Source organism: Sphaerodactylus townsendi, linkage group LG03 (genome assembly GCF_021028975.2).
Source record: "Sphaerodactylus townsendi isolate TG3544 linkage group LG03, MPM_Stown_v2.3, whole genome shotgun sequence".
NCBI classification, from domain to species: domain Eukaryota; kingdom Metazoa; phylum Chordata; class Lepidosauria; order Squamata; family Sphaerodactylidae; genus Sphaerodactylus; species Sphaerodactylus townsendi.
The window spans coordinates 24,747,887-24,775,075 of NC_059427.1; the positions used below are offsets into that span (position 1 = coordinate 24,747,887).

The following is a 27,189-nucleotide window of genomic DNA, read 5'->3' on the forward strand; positions in this document are numbered from 1 at the left end:
TTTCTGCTACTCCTCCCTCCAGCTTTAACTTCCCTCCCTCTTATATTCTGCCCTTTTCATTCTCTCTCTTGTCCCTTCCTTTGCCAAAACTAACAGAGACTCCTTAGCAATATGGGTTGAGGGTTGCCTAACAACCTCTCCAAATAGTCGCGGAGATTTCACAATGCAGTGTGGCGAGTTGATAGTCACATACTTTTCATAGGAGCAGTCGTTCCTTATAGGATCCCTCCTCCATTCCCTATGTATTCTACATTTCATATCTATTTTAAAAACTGGGTCTCACCTCAGACTTGAAGAATCCCTCCCCTATCTGTCCCTGGCCCTGCTGTGTGGATTTTTTCATCCATTCTCTACAGCCTGGTTCAGGATAGGTATAATGATGGGAGAGGGTGAACATTCTCTCTCTCTCTCCACAATGTACAGCTTTACCAACTTCCCTTCCTGTTGCACTTTTCCTACATTCAACAGTCTCAAATAATTTAGCCTTTTCTCACAGGAAAGGTGTTTCTCCCACCCACAACCAGAGAGAACTTTCCCATTACAATATACTCAATTTGCTTTCTGGAGGCAGCAGCTCACCTTCCATCCGTCGAATGGTGCACCTACATGTTCAGATCAATCCTTGGACTTTACACTTCTTCAATAGATGAGAGCTGAGCCAGGCCCGGCAAAAACTAGTGGGATAAAAGTAGTTGATTGCAGTGCATCAAACCTCACTCTATCTGACCATCTACCTATTCTCTGGAATACTTGCAGTTTGGTTGGTGCTGTTTGAAAAGCCCCAATCCGGGGAGTAAATGTCCAGCAGGTGTTTTCATTTCCTGAAGGTTATTACTGAATGGATTATGGCAGTCAGAGAGAAGGAGGGAGGAAAATGAAGAAAGAGAGGGCAACTTTATGACTGGCTCATAAACCCAGTGAATCAGAAAGCTAAATCCGTTACAGAGCCCAGCCTCTTTCTGAGTCATGGCAAACTGTTTCGTGCATTGTTCGGCTGGCCTGACATATCTTAAATAACGTATGCAGTGGTTAGATCAGAATGAGGAAGTATTGGGATTTTTCTGATACAAAGGATAGGAATAAAAAGAGCAGAATGTTTTTCCAATGTCCTTTTAATGAAATAGTTTCTCTTTGTTTTAATCCTTGTATTTCCAGGAAGGAGTCCAGGGGTACGAGTCAATTGCCCTGAAGTGTTGGCATCTTGACCTTAGCTGCTTTCAGAATATTTGCCTTCAAGAGAAATTGTATTACAAAAAGATAAGATTGCTCAGTGCTCAAGACCTGCAAGATAACCCCAATTAAACGCCACATAGGCTTACGGGAAATTATTACTAGCTCCGAAAATCAAAAGTATGTTTGAGGTTCTGGAATGTGGCTGGTTTTGAAAAGGTAATTGATGCTGTCTGGGGGGCGGGGAGGGGACGCCCCTCCTTTAAACAGGGAGCACATTTTAAACACAGTTCGTTGATTTAATTATGAAATTTAGGCACCAGGAAAACTTTCTTCTGTCTGCATTGCTGGAGAGATCTTGAGAAAAGACAGCCCCTATTTGCTATAATCTATCTGTAGTAAATTACTACCCCTCTTCTATCTTGTTTTTCAGTGTAGAAATTATTGGAGGTATTCAAAGTCTTTAAAAATAATAGTTAATACAAGCAATAGAATTTGCCACTTACAGAGTTTCCGCAGGGCCTGCAAGACGGACCTGTTCCGCCAGGCGTTTGGCCAGCCTGGTTAAAAACATCTACCATGTCATCTGGCCTCCCGTGGGCACAAACAGGGGTAGCCAGACGCCATCCACATTTTTAAATGGGTTCTGTTTTTTTATGTAATTAATATTTAAATTATGTTTTACTGTATGTTTTAATTTTGTTGCAAACTGCCCTGAGCCCTCAGGGGGAGGGCGGTATATAAAACTATTAATTAATTAATTAATTAATTAAAATTAGTACACATGCAATAGAATTTACCACTGCCAAAATTTTTACCCATCTCTTCCTAGCAGAGATGGTTTTGTATCTTCTTGAATCACAGTTTTATGGCAAATTTCTAGCAGCTCCCCCAAATGTTCAAAATAAATGTTTGCATTTTGTCAGAATTCTTTTCTGTCATCTTGCAAATATTACTTGTGAAAATGTCCTTAATTGCATTGATTTGACTGGGAAGGTGGATGAGGATGAAGCACTGTGGCTTGTTTCTCTACCATTCCGGCCTCGTCGTTTTGCCCATCTGACCCCTCCAAAACTGAGCATGTTTGCGTTAATAGATTGTTCTAAAGTGGATCACAAACCTTTAGTACGTTCTCACCTTGAACCAAAGCGAGTTTGGTCCAGTGGACGATATGCATGAAACTTAATGAATACGCACCACTGAGTAACGTTGCTGGCTGTTCGTGTGCACGGCAACACATACCGTATACACAGAATGTAGTAGTTTTTAAATGTTGCATGAACTGCCTATGTAATCCAAACAAGCCGGCACACTGTGCACATGTTCTAACTGTGAGTCTAGTCAGCCTCAAGTCATGCTGAATGGTGCAGAAACAAATCACTCAGAACGCTTGGACTGCCTCTCCCCCTATGGCTCATTCCGCACATGCAGAATAATGCACTTTCAAACTGCTTTCAGTGCTCTTTGAAGCTGAGCCCTCCGGGAGAGAGCGGTTTATAAATACAATAATAAATAAATAAATAAATAAATAAAATGGCAAAATCCACTTGCAAACAGTTGTGAAAGTGGTTTGAAAATGCATTATTTTGTGTGTGCGGAAGGGGCCTATGCTCCATGTCAACATCTTTGCTCATCTGAGTAGGGCTTCCTGCAGGTGTCACGCTGCAGATCAACAAAGTCAATAGCTGCCTGAACATTCACATTCTCTATCTGGGCTCCTACGTTATAGAACGGCAAACTGCGAAATTGAATTATTTTGGGTGGGGGCTTTTTTTTTAAAAAAAAACAAAAAACAAATAATAGGTGTGTCCTGCAATGAAATTGATCAGAAAGGTGCCTGGGCAAAGGGACAGTGGGCTTTAATATTGTGTACAGTAATGTACAGTAATGTGTACAGTACAGTAGTGTACAGTAATGCCTGTTGCTGTACATATGATGCTAGTATTGTAATTTCTGTTAATACTTATGCTTTGTTTCAGATTTCTGCAATCCAAACCCTATTGCCTTGTTTGATTCCCCTCTCCTCTGTGATTTGATTCCCCTTTGAGGTTTGATTCCCCTCTCCTCTATGTGAGCAGTGGACTTTGATCTGGTGAACTGGGTTTGTTTCCTCACTCCTACACATAAAGCCTGCTGGGTGACCTTGGGCTAGTCTAGGCTGACCAGATGACCCGCTTTTGGCAGGACAGTCCCGCCTTCAAACAATTTGTCCCGCATCCTGCGGGTTATTTCAATTGTCCCGATTTTTGGGAGGCTGCTGCACTGCCTTCTGGGGCGCAAGGCAGTGCGGCAGCCTCCCGCGCGCGACCGCGGGAGCACGGCCTTCTGGGGCGCTGCTATTTCGGCAGCGCCCCAGAAGGCAGTGCGCTCCTGCAGCTGCACGTTGCCACCTACCCCCGTCCCAATTCACAAAGGTGACCATCTGGTCACCTTAGGCTAGTCAAAAGCCTCTCTGAACTCTCTCAGCCCCACCTGCTTCACAAGAAGTTTGTGGTGGGAAGGGAAGGCAGTTATAAGGCACTCTGAAAAATTTTAAAGGTAGAGAAAAAGCAGGATATAAAAACCAACTCCTCTTCTTCCATTCTCTACAGAGCTACCATTTATTTATTCCATTTATACGCCATCTTTCTCTCCAATGGGGGCTCGAAGCAGTTTACATCATTCTTTTCTCCTCCAGTTCATCCTCAGAACATCCCTGTGAGATAGGTTAGACTAAGGCGGATTCCACACAGGCCATATACAGCAGTGTGCTGCCCTTGTAAATGGTAATGCAGCTGCCCCGGGGCGTTCGCATGGCGAGGCATCCCATGACCAGCATGCAAACTGGCCGGGCTGCAGGCCTTTGCACGGGGCCCAGCGTTTTTTTCTTGTTGCCCGTCCAGTCCTGCGTAGCCATGCAGGAATAGATCATGGACCCCCACGGCCATGCTGACACGACCAGATACCAACCCTGGTGCCTACGTGGCTATGCAGATGGTAAGCAGCAAGAAAAGAGGCACACGAGTGCGGCCGCCGTTCGCGTGGCGCTGGCTGCACACCAGCATTTTCCAAAAAACTTGCTCATTTAGCAAGTCACGAAAACACCGTTGTGTGGGAAATAGGTCGTTACAGTTTTGCTCCAGCAGCTGTGCAAAGCCAGGCCTCCCCACCTCCCCATTTGCTGAAAACGTGCGTGTTTCCCACCCACCTCTCCCTGTTTTTTGGTCTGTGTTAGTGCATGCTTTTTCTTGTTATATGGCGGTTTGCGCATGGGGGACTGATCTTTAGCTGGGGGGCAGCGGGCAAAATACCCGCTGTGGTGGAACCTCCTCACGAGGTTTGGGGTGGAGCAAGCCAAGGGGTCACCTGCCCAGATGTGGGCTTAGATGGCTTGCACCCCTGGCAGCAAGGAGTCTTCAGGAAGTGGCGACCGCCCATCTGGAATCTCACAGCTGCTCCAGTGTGCGTTATAATTTTTCATCGGCAGGCGTGCTGAGAAAAATTTAGGTGTCTGGAGGACAGCAATATTTGGCTGCCCAGTACACATACCATAAGATCAGACCCCCATGCTGCGCCTTACGCTTGTGTTACCTTGAACCAATTTTGTTAATAAATGTTTATTCCACACACAAATGTTGTTGTATTAAAAGTTCTTCAAGAGCAGGAGGGTATTAGCTACTTCCCTCAGGCAGCAATGGCATTTTTACCATCCGCACACTACTGTATACGGCCCGTGCGGAATCTGACTAAGAGTGTATGACTACTGAAGATCACTCAGCAAACTTCTATGGCATGCTGCTGAAGGGGTATTTATACTGCATCTATTCTGTAACAAGCAAAACCCATACTGTGGCAAGATTAATGGTGCAATCAATTTCAGTCAGTGGGCTCAGATGGGCATAATTGGTCTAGGATTGTACCATAAACTTCCTATTATTTCTTCAGAAACCAGGTCAGCAGGGCCAGTTTCTTGCTGCAGAATCAGCTAACATAGCAGGGGTATAGAATCATAGGCTCATTCTGCACATGCAGAATAATGCACTTTCAAACTGCTTTCAGTGCTCTTTGAAGCTGTGCGGAATAGCAAAATCCACTTGCAAACAGTTGTGAAAGTGGTTTGAAAATGCATTATTTTGCATGTGCGGAAGGGGCCATAGAGTTGGAAGAGACCCCAAGGGCCATCAAATCCAAACCACTGCAATGCAGGGACACACAATCAAAGCAGTCCTGACAGATGGCCATCCAGCCTCTCTTTAAAAAATCGCCAATGAAGAAGACTCCACCACACTCTGAGGTAGTGCATTCCACTGCTGAACAGCCCTTACTGTCAGGAAGTTTTTCCTGATGTTTAGGTGGAATCTCTTTTCCTTCACCTTGAACCTATTACTCCTGGTCCTAGTCTCTGGAGCAGCAGAAAACAAGCTTGCTCCCTCACCGACATGGCATCCCTTCAAATATCTAAACATGGCTATCGTGTTACCTCTTATCCTTATTTTCTCCTGTTAAATGCAGGAGACAAGGGTACTGGGACGCTATCAGATAATCTGTTGTTAACAGAAAGAAAAATATGCCCAGTATTTAAATACTCAATAAACGTAGTAGAAAACGACAAATAAATGAAAATTGGAACAACATCGTTGGAGATTGGATTCCAGATATGGCTCCACACAAGGCTGCTAAGCAAGTTCAGGTGTGTGACATGACACAGGCAAACAGTGAGACTTGTATCAGAGCAGCTCCTTGTATCAGAGCTGGCAATTACACAGTCTTAGCATTCCCGCTGATCTTTCTGTGGCACACCAGAATATTCACATAAATAATTACTTCAGCAAATAATCTCAAACAAAATTATTCTTTTTTGGGTTACCATTTCAGTCAATCTTTTATTGTATTACCCTGGAGACAGGTGACCAGTGGTGGGATCCAAAAATTTTAGTAACAGGTTCCCATGGCGGTGGGATTCAAACAGTGGCATAGCGCCAATGGGGCTGGGCGGGGCACGACAGGGGCGTGGCTGGGCATTCCAGGGGCGGGGCATTAATAATTTCTCTGTTACTGTAAAAAACTCTTACTGTAAAAAAAGTTCCTAATTTCCAGCTGGTATCTTTCTGTCCTTAATTTAAACTCATTATAGCAAGTCCTATCGTCTACTGCCAACAGAAACAACTACTTCTCCTCTAATTGACTGCCTGTCAAATACTTAATACTTTCAAATACTTCATTTTGTTTCTAGAAATCAAAAGGATACTTTCCTTAAACAAGGGACTTTACCATATTTCTAAAACATGTTTTTAAAACAGCCCAACAGGGAGAATTATCCCATTTTTTACCTTCGCTAACCAGCCACAAAGGAAACAACAGGACTGTATGCCAACTGTGAAATCACGAGTGGTCACTACAGTTTAGTGAAGATTCACTATCACCACTGTTTGTTAACTATATTCTGAAGGGCTAATACATTCAATACTCTAAATAATTTGCACTTTAAGACACAAATTCATTAAAACATGGATCCGATGGACCATTCCTACTGCATAGGCATATTCAAGAGCTAGATATCAAGGCTACTGCCAGGATACACAGGTCATGACTTTTTAAAAAATTGAGTAAGCATTAGTAGTTAGTACCTTTAATCTTTCACTTATACAAAATGCTTTGTAATCCTTTAGCCCCATAAATACCTAAAATCAGTCATTAACACTCCCTTTTTATTCCTGGGTGACCTTGGGCTAGTCACAGCTTTCAGCCCCACCCACCTCACAGGGTGTTTGTTGTGAGGGGGGAAGGGCAAGGAGATTGTAAACCCCTTTGAATCTCCTGCAGGAGAGAAAGGGGGGATATAAATCCAAACTCTTCTTCTCCTTCTGTTTAAAGTAAAAAATAAACCAGAACATCATCCATTGTGAACTAGAATTTGCAATCCATAATGTATATCCTGAAAATATTTCACATTAATCAATCCAGGATTAGAGACACAAATTGGCATAACATTCTCACATACAGGAATACAGAGCTTTTAAGTGGCCAAGCATCATGGTAAATCACAATTTATCATAAAATGAACAGAGTGCCAAAATAAATAGCCTACCAAGCAAGTAAAGAGTCCCCTGGACCCAACAGTAGTTAAAGGGTCCCTCCTCTTACTAGCCGGCAAGCTCCGGGCTACGAGAAAGAAGAAGAGAGGGGGAGGCGAGGGCATGGAGACGGAAAAGCGGACCCAATTAGTAACTCCCTCTCGGCACACACAAATAATTAGTAACCCACTCTCGGGAACTGGTGAGAACCTGCTGGATCCCACCTCTGCAGATGACTCTTCTTGACCATCTTACGTTACACATGGAAGCTCTTGCCACAGGGTATGGCTATCTCATCCTGAGGATCAGACTGTTTTCTCTGTTCTCATGAAAGACTTGCCATTTGAAGACAGTTACCTCATGGAGGGATTTATAAAATGAAACGTCATCTGTGGTGAATGTAGTCTGTGGTGAATAAAGTGAATGTAGTTTGCAGGGAAGATAATCTGCTTAATGACCCCAAACGCTCGTGGTTGCTGAGACGTACTTTGGTTTTCACCGGCACTGTTGCCTGTACTGCATTGAAAGGATTCTATTTATGATGGAGGGTCATTTCTAGAATTCAGGTGGACTAGCATCATTAGCAGCACGTAGTCATGGAATAGATTTCAAGGGTAATTTTCTGACCCAGGTGTGCTTTTGTTGCAAAATCTCAAAGGTTAGCATCTTGAACATTTTGCTGTTAAAAGGAAGTTCTCACAGGTAGTTTGGGGCATCATATCTCCCAGACTTGTTTATTTTCCCCTTTGATGTGCAAAATATACCTACACATTCACCCAAGACACAACAGGATTTTCCCACGGAGGCAACTTTGTACCCAGCCCATACGAAGTATTAGGGTATAAAGTTATTCTAGTTAATTTTGTTAGGTCTGGTAATTTCCCTTTGTTCACCACAGCTATATTTCTTTGCTTTTGGGCCTTCTTTTGGCATCCACTGCTGAGTCCATGAGTCAGAGACCTCGATTTTTGACCCACAGCCTAGCCCTGATTGACACTGTCTGGGATCCCTTCCCAGGAACAAACCTCATTAGTTCACGTCTTAGTTCAGGGGTCCCCAATATGGTGCTCACTGACATTTTGACACCTGCTGACACCTTTTCTGGTGCCTGCCATGTGTTTTCAGGAAGTGAGAGTAGGGATTTTTTTCCAGCAAGGCTTTTGATTGACCGCCACCGTCACCAACTCCTGAAGATTTAATTGGCTATGTAGATTCTTACAAAATGCTGAATTGGCAGCAGATGTCACCAGCGCACAAGGAGCTTCTCTGTGTAACTGAAGTTCAGCTGGGGCAATCATTTTGTGACTGGCTGTGTCTCCTGCTACAGCCATTTTGTGGCAGCCATTTTGTTGCTGTGCCCACCAGGCCAGGACAGAATTGCAAAGGTGCCACCAGGTTCAGAAAGGTTGGGGATCCCATCTTAGTTTGTCTGACTATAGCAAAAACCATATCTGACAGAGGGAAAAAATACTGGCAGATTAAATGTCGATGTTCCCCAAAATTAAACAGCAAGGCTCCAAATTTGCAATAGAACATACAACCCTGGTGGCGGAGTGGCAAGGGGGCGGGGCGGGGTGTGTGCACGCCTGGGGGGGTGGAAATTGCCCCCAGCCCCTCCCCCTTTTCCTTGCACCCACCCGCGCCACCGCCCCGCAGCGCCCCCCTTGCCTCCTTCTCACATTTATCTTAGTTCCTTTTCTTTTCTAGTACTTTTTCAGGCTGAAAAAAGTGGCCTATTTGCAGTTCAGGCTCAAAAACGGTCTGAGGAACTACAGTTCCCAGGAGACCTTGGGGAAGTATAGTTCCTCAGGCAGTTTTTAGTCTGAACTGTGAAGAGGCCGCTTTTTTCAGCCTGAAAAAGTACTCGAAAAAGAAAAGGAACTAAGGTAAGTGTGGGAAGGGGGGCAGCGGGTGGGGGGCGGAAAAAACACGCTGCGCACCGGGCGCAGTTTGGCCCAGCTACACCTCTGCCTGGAACAGAGATCCTGCAACCTCTGTTCTCAAGATCACTCTCTTGCCTGCTCAGGCTTCATTTCATATTCTGTATAAACACAGAACAGCATTAATGTGCTAATGAGTAACAGGTCTTTCTTACGTTCTTCAGTGGGAAAAGTGATTTCACTGCTTGGCTGCCATGGTTCAAAGCTCCACCGGGCATAAATTACAGCACCACCGTATAGCCTTGCCAGGCCTTGTCATGGAGTTAGTACTCACTTTACTCTGAATCAGCCAGTTCAGAAACTGTCTTGGTCACATTTCCTTATCTTGTGCCACTGTAACCTCCGTTTGTGGGTTCTGTGGGGCAGAACTTGGAAGGATTTTGCAACAACTAATTTTAAAACAAAATGGTTTACTTTTCCTTAACATGTGACACTTATTAAACATTAACAGTTAATATAACACTTCAAGGTCCTGTTCAAGTTTCAATTCCAAGTCCTTATATTTACAGTCTGTTGATAATGCCAAGTCCAATTCTTCCTGCTGGTGGTTGGCTTATGAAGACTTCAGAGGCTTGGTGAATGGGATCCAAGAGGATGAAGGTCCCCAAAAGAACTCCCATCAACTACATACACAGAAAGCCCTGAAACAATAAATTCTAACATTTGCAGTTACCTTAAACAAGGTGTTAAGAGCTTATAAAGAAATAAATCAAGGTCCCAGCCTGGTAACCTTGCTTTTTCCATCTTCATGAGTTTTTGCAGCCTCTTGCTGCTTTGAGTCTCCACCCCTTTCTGGGTCAACCCATTCTGAACATAGGGGTTACACCACAAATTGAGAGGAGGTTCAAATCTCCCCGCTCTAATTCCTTCTCCCAAATTATCACAGCATTCTCAAAAACAGCCACAATTTGTTTAGCTGGCACCAAACATTCACTGGAAATTGATGTTTGATGTTATCTGACAGCTGATAGAATTAACCAAAGAGGGCACTTTTCACATTGGGAATAGTTGCCGTTTTAGTTGTCACTGGAAAATTTTCTCTTCCTTTTCCCTCTGACTGAATTCTTTACAGCATGTTATATTGTTTTTATTTCATTCTCCTCAAATGCTGGAATTCTCTTTTATTGCATCGTGTAATGCATGTACTAGCTGCAACTGGAAAAGCCTTGTCTAGTGTAAGCTCATCAAACCTTAGGAGTTAATTTTTTTTTTTTTAAAAAAATCAGTTTATACCAGTGATGGCGAACCTTTTCGAGACCGAAAATTGCAACCCAAAACCCACTTATTTATCGCAAAGTGCCAACACGGCGATTTAACCTGAATACTGAGGTTTTAGTTTAGAAAAAACGGTTGTCTTCAAGACGTGCATTCCTCGGGAGTAAGCTTGGTGGTAGTTAGTGGCTTTGCTTTGAAGCAACCGTGCAACTCTTTCAATGGGGCAATCACAACCCTAGGAGGGTTTACTCAGAAGCAAGCCCCATTGCTAGCAACCGAGCTTACTCCCGAGTAAAGGATCGCGCTTTTGTTCTTCGCATGAAAATCAGTGGGGTTTAACAGCGCGTAACAGGGTCACCTACACTGCTTCCCCAAAACTAGGTCTTAGGTTTAATGCTAATAATCGAGCCCAGCGGCCCAGGCCAGCCTAGATGTGAAGGGGGGGGGGAGGCGACTGTTTGTGCGTGCTGACAGAGAGGTCTCTGAGTGCCACCTCTGGCCATAGGTTCGCCACCCCTGGTTTATGCCCCTTCCCTCCCTGGCAGAAGCCAAGCCAAGGATGACTTCCAGCAACAGAAGTACAATCATAATACAATTTTAAAAGTTTTAGATTTGAAACAACATCCTACATGCATGAGAATAAAATCACTTCTAATTAAACAGTAAAAATCACTTCTAATTAAAACTCATCATTTCTTCCTTCCATCTCTGTAGAATGGTGGTGCTTAGATGTAAATTTTATGGGGATAAAAGCGGAACACCCCCGCTCCCATGAATGGTCAGGATCCATGTTTACTGGTAGGGTTCACAAGTAAGGGGACAAGGGAGGGGGCAAGGAAAAGGGAAGGGAAGGTACAGAAAGGAGGAGGAGACCAGGTGCTCAGGAACAGCAGCAGCAGAAGGCCATTGCTTTCACCTCCTGCACGTGAGCTCCCAAAGGCACCTGGTGGGCCACTGCGAGTAGCAGAGTGCTGGACTAGATGGACTCTGGTCTGATCCAGCAGGCTAGTTCTTATGTTCTTATATTCTTAAGGAGGGAGGGGAGGAAGGAGGGCAGTGTATATATCGACCATTGTTGTCCTCGATCACAGGACTGGTGGAACATCTCCACCTTACTGGCCATGAGGAATAGAGTTAGATCCTGCAGGGCCGGGACTCACTAGACAGACAGTTTTACTAGGCCATGACCAGAACCCAAAAAAGTCCTAATTCTGGTTGAAGATAGCTAGGATGACTTTGGGACCAGGAGCCACCAGGAGGTTTTTTCCTCTAGAACATAACACTCTCTGCGTAAGCGTACATGAGAAGAGGCAATTCTGCAGATACAAGAGTCCCAGACCATTTTAGGTCTTTTAAGGTCAATACCCAAACCTTGAACTTGATTCAGTACTCAATCTGGAGCCAGTGCAGCTGGTAGAGAACAGGTAATCTATGTGCTCTCTATGGGGTCCCCTAAGGACCCACACTGCCGTGTTTTGGACCAGTTGTAATTTCCAGAACAACTTAATGGGGAGTCCTGAGTACAGCAGGTAGTCTAACCTGGAAGTGACAGGTGCATGTATCTCCATGGCTAGATCAGAGCAGGTCAAATAGGGAATCAGCTGGGCCTGGCTAAGATAGAAGAATGTTGTTCTGGTGGTACTTGTGACCTGGACCTCCAATGTCAGGGAGGCATCCAGAGTCACTCCCAGATTCCTGATAGAGAAAGATAGTGCTAGCTTAACTTCATCGAGAGTGGTGAGATGGACTCTCTGACCCAGAGCACCTGGGTTTAAATTCAGGCTATTCTGTTTTAGCCATTTCACCTCAGCACTCAGATATTTGGTCAGGTTCTCTGGGTCAGTGTCCAGTCAGTCTTCCATCAGCAGATACAGTTTGGCGTCATGTATATATTGCTATCCAGTCGGAACCTCCTGACCATTTGGCAAAAGGACTTATGTAGATGTTCAGGAGAGAATCACCCCTTGTGGGACACCACATACCAAAGGGGATCATGGTGGAACTTTCTCTCCTCTCTCTGTCCCTGACCTTGGAGAAAGAGATCAGCCATTGAGGGACTGTCCTCTACAGTCCAGTATCAGTAAGGTGGGGGGTCAGAAGATCAGAACTGACTGTGTAAAACTGTGTAAAACTGCTGACAAATCAAGTGGTTAGAGCAGTGTTTCCCAACCTTTTCGAGGTCAGGGTACCCTTGACCTCACTCTTCATATCTCACGGTACTCCTGCCGCCAGCCTCCACCTTCCCCTCCCATTTCCCCTGCTTGCCACACACCCCACCTTCCCCTCCCAGGGTGAAGGGAAGCACTGGGGGTGGTGGTGGCTGCTGACCTTGTGGCAGGCCCTGCCCCATGGGCCAGCTCCATGTCCTTGCTGGCGCTGGTGGGAGGCACCACAAAAATGAGGGGGGGCGGTAGTGTTGCCGCTGTACCCCTGGGACATGCTCACGGCACCCCAGGGTACCAGGGAACCCTGCTTGAGAATGGCTGGGTTAGAGTTTCCTTCCTCTGCTGCAGCATGAGAGCTAAATGCTCTGGTGCTGGAGGTTACTGAGAAGCGAAGGCTGCTGAAATAGATGGCTGTAGACTTTTGATATTGATCTGGTTGAGGACGGCATAGAAGAGGCTGAGATTTATTAGGGACTAAAAGCTCAGGGGAGACTTGAATCTGCATCTCATTAGCAGGAATGAAAACCACTTTTGCATCACCCAATCAAACATTAAAAACCTAGGAAACAGTTGTCATAGTCAAGTTCTGCTCTTGAGGGCAAAGAGACCGTCACATTGAAATTGTTTGAAATTGGTGCATGTGCCGTTACAGTAAGATCATGTGACATCAGGATATAACTATGCCAACACCGTGCCTGTGGATTTCCTGATGTGTGTGACATGTGTGTGACACCGCCCAGAGCCCTCTGAGGATGGGGCGGTATATCAAATAAAAAAAATAAAAAAAAATTTTTTTGGCACCACCTAAAGCTCAGATTGGCACAGCTGCGGCTGAAGGATCACATCAACAATACTAAGCTTTTGTCTTCTGTGAGATCTTCCTGTCTTTCTCATTGAGACTTAAGGCACATTACATAAGTAAACATTATGACAATCCATATAGGTCAACCCAAGTTAGGGCGTATCTGCACACCAACACAAAGCTTGATTTGAGAGAAGTTGTCCACATTTACTGATTAGAACTTAAAAATACAAAATAGAACTTATCTTAAGTCTCCTCAAACAAATTGCCCTATGCTCAGCATTATCCCTCTGCAAATTTAAATAAAATGAACGGAGAAGAACTAATACAGTCTATGCCAAGAAACTGAAGAGACACAGTGCAAGGCATTTAGGAATGCCAGTCACTATTCTCATGATTTTTGGCATCAGTTTTTTTGGCTAAGGTAGCTACACACAGCCGAATCCAGAACTCCAGGCATCCAGGAAGGGCGCTACTGCTGTGCAGCCTCCAAAGGGTATTCAGGTGGCACAGGGAGGTGGTGAAAATAAAAAAAAAACACCCTGGCCACTGGGAAATCCCTCCTAGCCTTAAAGGGGCATATACCACCTGAATTGGTGGTGTAAGCCCAATTCTTCCGGTGGTGGTGTACCCAGAGGTGGGATCCAGCAGGTTCTCACCAGTTCCCGAGAGTGGGTTACTAATTATTTGTGTGTGCCGAGAGGGGGTTACTAATTGGGTCCGCTTTTCCATCTCCACGCCCTCGCCTCCCTGAGAGGCATCCTGCCTTTGAACGTGAAGGTTCCATATGGCAATTGTGACTAATAATGTAACTCCCTGAACTGAGTTAATCCCTTTCAGGTACTGCAATTCATTGATTCTCAGCCTTTCGTACCTTTCATCTCACCAGTCTCTATCAAAGAACCCGTGTGTTTCACCATTGCTGTGTCCAGATTTGTGAGTTGGGGCATTTTCTATAATGTGATGATGATTTAGAAATGACCTGGTGCAAAAAATTTTGGATCCCACCACTGGGTGTACCTAAGTACCTAAGGTCAGCTCCATCTCCTGGAACACCCCTGGAATGCCACCAGACCACTGGAACACTGTCCTGTGCTGGCAGATTTGGGAAATGGCAGCCATTTCTGGGGTTGGGCAGGCTTCACAGAAACGTGTGGCTCCTGGCCATCTGCTTATCTGCCCTTTCCACTGGCACATTTGCCACTTGTGCTGGCAAGGTGGGCACCTGCATTGGTGCAAGGCTGTGCCAGCTCCAAAAGAGAGTTCACTCCCCCACCCCCACCATCTGGACTGGGCTGATAGTTAAACTATAGTAACACCTTGGAAAGCAAACCAAAAAGATCTTATTTTAGTCTACCATCATGCCCAAATCGCTCAGCATCAGTATGCTCAGAAAGGTATTTGGGTTTTTTGTTATATATATTTTTTCTTAACCATGTGAACAAACCAGAAATTTTGGGCATTCTTGTGGGAGAATGAAAAAGAGGTGGGTGGTTCAGGCCGGTTCTAGTAGAAGACTTTTCTTTCAGCCTTCATACCTTCAGCAGAGAGAAGGTATGCGCACAATTTATTCTATTGTTTAAAGTTGTTGGAACTTGATGGCACTTACTATTGCATTATACTGGTCTTGGTTGCATTGTTTTTATAATTTGGCAATTCACTTTGAATCGCAATAAGATAGACAAATGATTAAATAAAGTATGTAAGTAGGTAAACAGAAATTGACGGCAATAGCTTGAGAGTGAACATCCGGCTGCAACGAGTATGCAATGTGCCCACTGACTTCCAGCAGCATTGTGTACATTCTGTTCTAATTCCATTCTTTTTGTCAACAAAAACGCCCCTTGAATAGCTGGAAACAGAAACAGTTACACATTGTATTGTATAGCAAGCATTCATTCTGATTTGTGAATGGGCAAAGTCCAGGTCAAACTTTGCAGGCAAAATCTCAGTTCTGAAATTTGAAAAAAAATCACCTAAAGATATGGGGGGTGGAGCCTGATGGGGTTTGAAGAGGGATTTCAATGAGGTATATTAATGCCACCTTCCAAAGTGGCCATTTTCTCCCGGTGAACTGATTTCTGTCATTTGGAGATCAGTTGTAACAACAAGAGATCTCGAGTTACCACCTGGAGGTTGGCAGTTCTAGCTGGAAGTAAATGTGACAACTTTTACAGCTGGATAAGAATCACCAGTGCATCAGACTGGTAATATGATTAATTGAATGATGGTTGGGAAACTTCAGGGATTCCTGAATGAAGCAGATGGTTTGGATCCATTCCAACATGGTGACCAGCCTGGTAATGGGGCTGAAATGAACTTGGTCACTCTGGAGGATAATGTGCACTGGGAGATAGACAGAAGGAGTGTGATATGATTAATTCTCTTTCAGTGAGGTTACAGTCACTCAAAGGACAGCTTCATAGTTTGGGCATGCTGCTGAACCCAGGCCTTCTTCTAGATCAGGGGTCTGCAACCTACGGCTCTCCAGATGTTCATGGACTACAATTCCCATCAGCCCAATTGGCCATACTGGCAGGGACTGATTGGATTTGTAGTCCATGAACATCTGGAGAGCCGCAGGTTGCAGACCCCTGTTCTAGATAGACAGGTGGCTGTGCTGGATGGGGTACCTTTTAACAACTGTGGGTGCTGAGCCCTTACATCCAGCTTTGCAAATGGGTGTTGCTTATGGATTTGGGGAGAACTCTCCCCACGTTCACAAGTACCCTGCTAGCTTCCTCCCCCCCACCCCACCCCTTTTCAAAGTCAAGATCCAACTTTTCAAAGTAGGGCAGCCCAGCACGGTGCCTGTGAAAATGGGAAACCAGGCTGTTTCCACCCAAGGCACATATATGGAATCAGAGAATGAAGAATGGCAGGTGGGTCAGAATGCTTTTCTGAGCGATGTAAAGATGCCAACCTGCAGGTGGGACCTGGAGATCCCTTGGAGTTATAACATCTCCATATAATAGAGCCCTCTGGGGGTGGGCGGTATATCAAATTGAACCGACCAACCAACAAGCAAGCAAGCAAGCAAGCAAGCAAGCAAGCAAGCAAGCAAGCAAGCAAGCAAAGAGGGTGGCTCTCTTGGAAACAATGAGCAGGGTGGGTTCTACAGCAGTATATTTCACTGATGTACCCAGTGGTGGGATCCAAAAATTTTAGTAACAGGTTCCCATGGTGGTGGGATTCAAACTGTGGCGTAGCACCAATGGGGCTGGGCAGGACATGACGGGGGTGTGGCCTGGCATTCTGGGGGCGGGGCATTCCTGGGCGGGGCTGTGGCAAGGACACAGCCGCTGCGCCGATCCTTGGGCGGGAAACAAATGCACACAGGCGCAGGCTGCCACGCACGCTGGCGCACCTCCTGCTAGACTGCTTCAAGTTCTGCGCGCTACTGCTGAGAGGAGGGGCGTAACTAAGGCAAAAATCACGTGGCAAAATCACCCATTAGTAACCCCCTCCCGGCACACACAAATAATTAGTAACCTACTCTCAGGAACCTGTGAGAACCTGCTGGATCCCACCTCTGGATGTACCTCAAAATGATCAGTCTTTTTGCCAAGAAAGAGAGATCATATAAGTATGATCGCACTGCAAGTGAAGCTAGCTCAGAAACGTTCCAGCGAAAAACATAACTCTAAAAGTGTTTCTTGAAACTATGGAGACGTTTCCAGAACCAAACAGGAGGAAGAAAGTGTGGGACTCCACAGAAAAAATGTTCCCTTAACAGGCCGGATACGAGGTAAAACACTTGTGTGGAAAGGGCCTGGAATTACCCTGATCATTGCTTGAATTTTCTTCATGCAGTAATTCTAACACAATATGCAAATATGGAGCAGAACTCTGAATTGCGTTATTTAACGGCATCCTGGCGAACGAAAATCTAGTTAAAGTGAAAAAAAAGGAGACGTGTTTAAATAAGCACAGGAGAATCTTACATCTCTGGAGAAATAACCTTGCTATTAGTTTGTTTAGCTGCTGGTAATAACTGGCTCAGCTCAATTACGAACAGCCTTAGTGCTACCGGGCACCATTGCCTGTCTACAGAGGCACAGATGCTTGTTGGTTTGGAGAGCGGTAATTACTGTTTCCTACCTCTGCCTAGGTCTTCTTTGTGGAGCCTGCAGCTCTTCTCCACCTCAGTAATAACACGCTTTACTTGGAGATCAGTCCCAACGATTTCAATGGTGCTTTCTTTTCAGCCTCAAATTGCAAGGCCTCTGTTGCTACCTAAGGAAAGAAATCCAAGAGAGGTCGTTATGAGCTTGCTTAGAATATACTTTGAAAATACTTCCCTCTGGGTTTGGAAGAGGCAAGGGTGGCCACAAGTGATTGTTATGTTGTATCTAGGGTGCCAGCCTCCAGGAGGTAGCTGGAGATCTAGCTAAAACTGATCCCCAGCAGACAGAGATCAATTCACCTGGAGAAAGGTTATGGAAGTATACCCCAGTGAAGTCCCTCTCCACCCCAAAGTCTGCCTTACTCAGACTCAATTCCTCAAGTCTCTAGGTATTTTCCAACCCAGAGCTGGCAACCCCAGTTTTACCACACACACAGGGAGAACATATTTCATATGATCTTCCCAGTATGAGCAATTCCTAGGGTTGCAAGGTACTGCCAGGCAACTGGCATGAGAAGGGGGGCGAGTTCTTATCAGGCTTAAAATAAGGCCTAGGTCTCAATGTTGCCAATGCAGTGATGTCATTTCTGTAAGTGATGTCATCAGATTAGTGACATTGAGAGAGATGGTATGGTATCTGGGCAGAAACTCTATGGTGGAAGCTTTTTTTAACCACAGAGCTTGGCACAAATACCAGAGTGTCTTCCCCGACATCACCAAAGTGATGATGTCACTTCCGAAAGTGACATCACCGTGTCAGTGACTTAGAGGTCTAAGTCTCTATTTGAACCCAGTAAGATCTCTGCTGGACAGCACCAAGGGAGAGTGTCTAAAGTTGGGGATTCCCTATCTCTGGCAGGCGTCTGTAAACCCTAGCAATCACCATTCTATCTGAAAGGGTAAAAGTGCATATTTTCTAGCCTTGGCAAATGCAGGATTCTGGAGAGATGGCATATGTAAATAATATCAGAACTCTTCTTTTTAAACGCATTCTTGTCCTAATGCATTGAAGCTGAAAATATGTGTTTTATTTCTTTCAGCTGAAAGGGTGGCTGCGTATATCAGGAAGTCCATGCACCCCATGTGTGTTATAAAGTGTAAGAACTGAAAACGGCCATAAACAATGATTAATGGGATCCAAGTAGAAAGAACTGCATTTAACCGGATTTTAACCTGATCCCCTAGGCAGGAATTTTAGTCTTTGCTCATCAAAAGGCTGTCTACTCTGTCTAACGTTATCTGGACTGCTTTTCACACATGTCTGATGATGCATTTTCAATGCATTTTCATCGCTCTTTAGCAATAATAGAATCATAGAGTTGGAAGGGGCCACACAGGCCATCGAGTCTAACCCCCTGTTGAATTCAGGATCAGCCTAGAGCAGGGGTCTGCAACCTGCGGCTCCCCAGATGTTCATGGACTACAAATCCCATCAGCCCCTGCCAGCATGGCCTAGAGCATCCCTAACAAGTGTTTGTCCAGCCACTGTTTGAAAACTGCCAGAGAGGAGTAGCTCACCACCTCTCTAGGCAGCCAATTCCACTGTTTAAGTTCTCAAACTGTGAAAAAATTTCTTCCTAATGTCCAACTAATGTTCTTCCTAATGTCCAACCTTTCCACCTGATGTTTCATCCCATTATTGTGAGTCCTATGCTATGCTGCCAACAACAGCTCCTTGCCCTCTTCTAAGTGTCAGCCTTTCAAATACTTAAAAGAATGCAATCAAATCCTCCCTCAGTCTCCTCTTCTCCCAACTAAACATTCATCAATCTTTCCTTACAGTGCTTGGTGTGATCATCTTTGTTGCTCTTCTCTACACTTGCTCCATTCTATCCACATCCTATCCACAGTAATCTAGGTAGGGCCTGACCGATATGATGTGCAGCGGGACTATGACAATAATTTGCCCACTGAGTTTGTTTGTTGCACTTAGGAAAACCCAGGGCATTCCCTTATTTGCATTTCTCTTGCTTCTAAGTTTTTTGCTTGGGGGGGCGGGGTCGTCAGTTCGGCATGTGTTTTGCTCCCTCTAGTGGTTGATTTGACATCACACAGGTTTAAGTCCAGTATATTTTCCTGCAGATTTAAACTCCAGGTTGTTAGTGCCGTAGGAAGGGAAAATAGCACCTGGGGCAAAAAGGCAGCCGGATTCCCTCGCATGCCCCTGCCCCCCCCCCAACATGTCTCACTTACCTTTTTAAAGCTAAAAGAGCAGCCTGCTTTGGTCCATGGGGGCTGCTCTGGGCCGCGGAGGCGGCCTGAGGGGTGGGGAGGGGAGGGGAGGGGAGGGGAGGGGGGAGCAATTCTCTGCACCCCCCGCCTGCACCTGGGGCATTTGTTCCTCCTCCATGGTAGCTCCTCCTATGGTTAGACTGAATTTAAGGTTAGACTGAATATAAACCTATGTGAAATCTAATAAACCTCTAGAGGGAGTAAAACATATGTGAAACTGAAACCCTACCCACCCCCAAAGAAAGAGGAACTTACCAGCAAGGAAAATAAGAATGCAGAAAAGCCCCTGGTTGCAAACAGTTGCCAAGGTGCATTGAAAGTGCTTTGAAAATATATTGTCCAATGTGTCTGAAAGCAGTCCTAAGTTCATCATTGTAGTAAAAGAAAATTGCATTTCAACATTTTAAGGTGCCAAGGGAAACCACGTCAGTATAAAATTATATTTATTGTATGAAGAAAAAAATATTCACTTCTTTGGAAAGAATTTGAGTTCTCCTGGAGGAAAAATCCACTCGTGTCTATTAGACATGTTGACTACATGAAGCCTCCATGATCAGAGGCAGCGACCTATTAATATCATTGTTGGGGGGTGACAACATTTGGCCTCCATTCCTTACTTATCCACCTTCTAGGACAGTATTGGCGAACCTATGGCACGGGTGCCAGAGGTGGCACTCAGAGGCCTCTCTGTGGGCACGCGTGCACAGAGTTCGTCATGTGATAATAGTGTAATTATTCAGGGAGATTATTATCAATAAACCTAAGATCTAGTTTTGGGGAAGCAGTGTAGATAACCCTGTTAAGCGCTGTTAAACCCTACTGATTTTCAGGCGAAGAACTAAAGCGTGATCCTTTACCTGTGTGATAGATGAAAATGTTGCTTTTACATATGTCAAAGAGGTGTTACTTTTATAAAGTATACACGGGACAATGACAATGATTGCCTTATAAGTTATAAAAGAAGGTAGCTTTAGGTGTTTTCATAAGGTGTAAGGTTATATTGAGTTATCTACACACATAAACATATTTAGTGCACAAATATGGGATTTAGAAGTCACAAAGAAAATACCCTTCACAGAATCACAAGATTTAGTAGGTGAACTCTGAGTATAAAGTTCATATAAAGTATCTACACTTGAATATAATGAGGTTGAAAGCCTGTTAAGTTGGATGGAATCCAAAGAGAGATGGGAGTATGATGCTTAGTATATTCCATTTGACTTGTGTATTTCTTATCATATCCCAATTAAAAGCACACCTGCTTTAAAATAATAAGCTGGCAGAAGAAGAAAGGTCAAGGGTTAGAGGGGAATAATAGGTGATGTGGTGATGTAGTAGTTTATAATCATGTTTGTATATTTGAATGCTTTTATATTGTAGCTAAATAATGAAACTTAAAGAATATGTTAATCACTCATGTTCAATAATAATATATGTATCCTAATGCTTCATGTGTAATGAATCCTGCTATAAATGTTATTCTCTCAGTTTAAAGTGTAAAATACTAAAACAGCTTGCTTCTAGATCCTAATCAGTAGGTGCTATTAAGCAGAAACTCCATTCAGAGGCTTCTTAAGGCCTCTAGCTAAAGTCTTTTTCTAAGATGCTTCTGAAGCCTGGTTTCAATAGTCATAAACAGTAATAGAACATGAGTTCTTGTGCCAAACAGACACCTGCTGATAAGAGGGCCCCTAACAAGCTTGGGATAGTATCTTCAAAGCAGGGGAGTGGGTCAGGAAGACCTAGGTTCTTGTGCCAAGAGGTACCCGCCATAGGAGGCTAAGATCCTGCAGCCAAGGTAGAAGGCCTTTTGGATGAAGGGGTAAAAATATGATGGTGTCTTCTACAGTAAGATAAGGGAACCAAAGACGGGCAGGTGCATGGATATATATATCATGAAGACACTAACGAAGGGCTGACAACTAAGAACCAAATATTAATTACAGGAAATGACCATATAGAGATGTATTAATTGAGGAGATACTACCTGGCATATGACATAGTATCCCTAGATGAATTGTAATAGGCTATGGCCCCATCTCCTAGCCAATGGAGAAGGGGAGGGAGGGATTGGGTGGTCCTGAAAAGTATTATAAACTGTTGTAGAACAAAGGAAGGGTGTGCCTACTACTGGGTGACACCGATCTTGCAAGACCGTGAAACCAATAAAGGCTTTGTTACCTGCTTCACCAATTTTGTCCAGATTATTTTGAGGTCCTTGGACCACGCTTAACAGATGGTGCATTGGCCGAATCCAGTCATCGTGGACATCTGGGGCCAGCAACTGAGAGAGGAAGATCGCTGGCCCCCGCTGGAGGTTTAGCAGTCCTCAACTCAGTGCTGGGGCCTGATGCTGCGCACTGACCAGATCTCTTGAGGCCATGGACTTGGTGAACCAGCCATAGGAAAGGTGGTAGTGGGCACACCACCAGGCAACACTGTGCACAGTCCATGTAAGAAAACCAGATACTACGGGTATATGCCAGTATTACCTTTGGTGGTGGGGGTCTATAGTGGCGGCAGAAGTGTATGCATGGTGAGCTAGCTTATGGTTATCCACTATGGGGAGTAGGATGTCTGTAGCTAAGGGGAAGAGGGAGGAAAATCTTTCGCCTTTAGACATACCTGCTGGGAGCCCATTAGAATGCATGCTAAAATCCTGGGAGGATTGTATTACTAGTACTAGGGATAAAGATAAGAAGAAAATGATACAATATTGTTGTTCTGAATGGCAAAAGGAGGAAAAGCAAAGAGCAAGGCTCATGATGACTATATTAGATGAGATAGTTAAAAGGAGAATAGAAAAAGAAGAACAGCAAGGACGAGGAAGGAGGATAACAAGGGAAAATTGGCAGGCAGGAAGAGCAAGGGGGCCCAGGAGAAGAGGAATAAGTAGGAGTCCAAATCCAGGGCCAGGAGGGAAGGAATGGAGCCCAGTTCAGATGAATATGGGCAGGTAGGACATTTCAAGATCATAAAAAGTAGGTAGAGGGGGCAGTTTCTCCAAGATGCAGCAGGAAGCTGAGAGTTTTAAGGAGAATCTGTTTTGCCTCAGAGAAGGACAGACAGAGGTAGAAGAGTGAGGCTAGTGTTGGCTCAAAGGAGCAGATAGCAGAATTTGTGGGTGAACCAGAGGGGTTTCTGAAGGAGGTAGTGACCCAGATCACTATCAGTTACTGAACTTCCAAGGAAGTCAGGGGTTAAGAGTTTTGAAAAACAAAATTGCAATATGTGGAAAGGGAAGAAAAATATTTGGGACATTTAATAACATAAGGAGGAAAAAGGAGGATAAACCCAGGAAGTATAAGGGGAATTGTTGAACTACCATTACCAAAAACAAAGAGGGAGTTAAGAAAATTTTGGGGTTTAATTGGGTATTGTAGAGACTCATTTGTTAAAAAGACTAAGAGTGTGTATGCTAAACTAGTAGATAATGAATCCAAGGAGGGAGACGGAAAGAGTGAGATGCAAGGCAGGGAGAGAAGAGAGAGAAACAGACGAAAAAGCAAGAAAGAGCTACCAGGAAGGGAAGGAGGAATGGAAGACAGGTTTACATCAAGACATTAATGTAGTAAATAAGTCTGAGGTCAGAGGGACCAAGAGGGCTTATTGTTTTAAAGGTATGGATTAAATAGGAGGTTCCATTGAGAAAGGAACCTATAAACCTAGAAATTATAGTTTAATAATTTAGTTAAGGTATAAAATTAGAGGTTTAGATGGCTAGCTATGAGTGCAAAAAGATTATTGTATTTAAAGTTTTATTTTGTAAGTTCAGCTAATTTGCAAGGATCTTTTATTTTAGGAAAATAATATTTTTTTAATAAAAAAGATTAAAACAGGCTATTTGTAGTAAAAAAAAAATGCTTTTAGAGCAATATTTTTAAAGTAGGGGAAAAAAAACCCCTGTGGCTTGAGAGACAGAGGCATAGAAAAGCACAAAAGGTTTTTAGTTTAAGAAATGTAGAAAAACAAGAAAGGTAAAATTAACCTCCTCTATAATTTTGGAAAACATCAGTGTGTAGGGTAAAAGAGGAGGGGGTGAGAGTAGTTTGGATAACAGGGAAAAATAATGGGGAGGGGAGTTAAAATGTTAAATATTAATTAAGAAAAAGTATATATGTCTTTTAAGGTAACAAAAGTGTAGTTTAAGTAAATTGAAGCAATTACATAGGAGAGGGAGTTAAGTTAGTCAGTTTCCTTAATGTAATGAGATGTTTTAGCAATATAGCAAAAAAAAAATGGCATAATAGTTTTGAGGGATTTTAAAGAATAAACCTAGTGTTTTTAAAGTGATGTAGCTGAGTATCCAGCTTCCAAAGAGCTAAAAATTCCAGACAGAGGTTTTAGTATCAGGAACCAGTTTTTAATAGCTGAAAGAAAGAAAGGAAAAATTGGAACACATGTTTGGATCTTTTTAAAATTTAAAAATTTCAAACTTAAATTGAAAAGTAAAGCGTCCAGGAACCAACGCAGTATTTCTTGGTAGGCTCTCTTGCTCTAAAATTCGCTTAGGGAGAAAAGCTTCTTTGAGCTATGCTGATAAATGGGATGGCAGGCTGCATGCCTGGAGGAAAGATAACGGATTAACCCTTTACTAACTGAGAGGAAGGGCAATCTGTTTCAAGCAATTAGTTTCATTTGTTCAGAGGGGGATGCATAAGAGGGAATGTGATTAAAAAAATTTTTTTTATATAAAACTATGCATGGAATAGAAAATGTTGACAGAGAGAAATTGTTCTCTCTTTCTTGTGTTACTAAAAACAGGGATACGTTGAAACAAAGGGGGATTAGGATTAATGAAAGGAAACAATCTCATCACAGAATGTGATTGATGTTTAAAATATGCTGCCATGAGGTGGTGATAGCCCGTTTAGTTTTGAAAGGGCTTGGACAGACTTTATGGAGAAGTCCATTTATGGCTACCCATCTTGGTCCTCCTTAGTCCGAGATTTGCCACCTTGGCGGACCAGGTGCTTAAGAGCAGGATGCTTCTGCCTAGGACAGGGGTACCCTATAGAACCCCGGCGTCCCCCCCCATTTATCACGTGGGGCGCCACCATTTCAGGGTCGTTTGTGTGATTTTTTTAAATTTTTAGTGCTTTCACGTTTTGGCCTGCAGGGGGGCGTATTTTTATAGTTAGCAATTACTGAATTTTCAGGGTATCATCCAGAGATTGTCCTGATGATAACCACCCAGGTTTGTGATGTTTGTGGGAAAGCAAAGTTATGGATCTCTCAAAGAGGGTGCCCCATCCCCTACTACCAATGGGAGCTTAACAGTGCAGATGGGGCTACTCCATTTGAGGGACCATTACTTTGTTCCCCTGAACCTAACTTCACCAAACTTGGCTGGCATCATGAGAATAGTTAACAGACGATACCCTGAAATTTTGGTGTCACTAGCTTTAAAAAATACACCTCTTACAGGCACCCCAAGAAAGTTGCCCAAGATTCTTTGTCTTTGGTAGTGACTTTGCTCCATTGTAGCCAATGGGGAATTTCTTGAGGTAAGCAGGCTGCACATTTTGAAGATAGAGGCACCAGACTTTCAAGGTGGCTCAGGAGGCCCTCCTGGTAATAGCATACAGGCATAGAGACCTTTGCTCTGAGGGTTCACTCTTATGGGCCCCCCAAAAGGCTTATTTTGTTTCCATTCTCCAGATGGTTTTCTGTGGTAGAGGTTTCACCGGGAGGCACTGTGGTAGGGTCTTGCTCTGTGGCATTTCAGGGCTGCTGGTGTGAGTTTCCTGAAAGGAACCAACCAAATTTGCTAAAATGCTGTGGGCACTGTTGAAGGTGAACCTGATGCCACAGCATTCAGCCATCCCAGGCAAACTTCTTAGTGCCCCCCACTCAGAGCAAGACCACTCACCACATTGCCACCCGTTGAAACCTACCACAGCCAGCTGGGCATAACAGAAAAGCCCTATTGAGGTCTATGGTGGGAAAAATAATGTTTCCCACCATAGAACTGGCTGAAGAGCCTGGCAGATTCTGGGAATTCTGGAGTGTGTAAGCACTGACCACACATTTTTTTAAGATAGAGGCCAGACTTCTCAAGGTGGCTCCTAAGAGGCCTTGGGTAATAGCATCCAAGCTTGGTGAGCTTTGTCGGAGTAAGGAGCTGGAGAGAGTTCTGAGAGAACTCAGCCTGCAGGCTTCATGGGCAGGAGCATGGAACCAAAATAGTTTTGGGGCCCATAAAATTGAACCTCAGAAGCAAAGGTCTCTCTATGCCTGATGCTTACCAGAGTGGGCTTCCTGAGCCACCTTGAAAGTCTGCGCCTCTATCTTCAGAAATGTGCAGCCTGCTCCTCAGAAATTCCCCCCCCATTGGCTACAATGGAGCAAAGTCACTCGCAAAACAAAGAATCTTGGGCAACTTTCTTTGGGGTGCCTGTAAGGTGTATTTTTAAAGCTAGTGACAATCTCAAAAATTTCAGGGTATCATCTGTTAACTATTCTTATGATGCCACCCAGGGAGCAAGGAAAGTAATGGTCCCTCAAATGGGTAGCCCCCCCATCTCCTGTTAACTCCCATTGAAAACAATGGGGATGGGGCATTCCATTTGGGCGTCCATAACTTTGCTTCCCCTGAACCAAACATCACCAAACTTGGGTGGTATCATCAGGGCAGTCTCTGGATGATACCCTGAAATCATGGTGCTGTTAGCTTTAAAATGCCCTCCCTGCAGGCCAAAACACCAAAAATACCCCACCCAAAGCCCAAATACCTTGCATTCACATTTGTTCATATTTAAGAGGACATAATTGGACACTTTTTGTCCAAATGTGCCCAATTCTGTCCAGATTCTGGCTGAATCTGCATTTAATTTTATCTAAATCTCCAAATCAAAAGTGATGTTGTTTCTCAGGGTGGGATTCACTTAAACAGCATCACTTTCAATTTGTTTTAACCGAGACCCCAGAGGATTCTCCCTTTAAGGGTGGATTTAAAAAGAAGAATCTGAGTTCCTAGTTTAAGCACCATTGAAAGTGATGCTGTTTGGGGGTGGATTCCTCTGGAGGTGTTTTGTGAGAGATGATGCTGACATTTGTTTGGTAAACGTTTTGCTGGGGGTGGTTTGTGAGAGGTTTACATGCTTAATACCCAATTTGCACTGGCTTCTGGAGTTGTTTCTCAGGCTAACAACCTACCTCATAGGGTTGTTGTGATTAGGAAATTAGGAAAAGAGTTGGTGGGGAGAGAGCCATGTATGTTTTGCTGGGAGTGGGAGGTGTTTTGTGAGCTGGTGCAAAAAATAATTGTTTGTTCATGCAGGGGAGGTGATGCCCATTCGCTCACAAGCGAGGGGCACCAAACTCAGGTTTTGTCCCCGGGCTCCAGTTTGCCTAGGTTCGCCCCTGCTTAAGAGCAAAAGTGGCAGCAGAGGGCCATGGGTTTTTTTTAATGTTCTTATGTTTTATGTTATAAGTGTATTGTATTTTGGAAGAATTACAGAGGGAGAGAAAAGAAAGGGGGCTG

The 27,189-nt window shown here is 44.1% G+C and overlaps 1 long non-coding RNA gene across 1 annotated transcript; it reads left to right on the plus strand.

The window, feature by feature from the left end:
• Nucleotides 1-22,194: 22,194 nt before the first annotated feature.
• On the plus strand, nt 22,195-24,158 carry LOC125429453. The gene is made up of 3 exons (XR_007243991.1): nt 22,195-23,841; nt 23,884-23,887; nt 23,932-24,158. It is a non-coding gene; the product is annotated as an uncharacterized LOC125429453 (long non-coding RNA).
• Nucleotides 24,159-27,189: the final 3,031 nt, after the last annotated feature.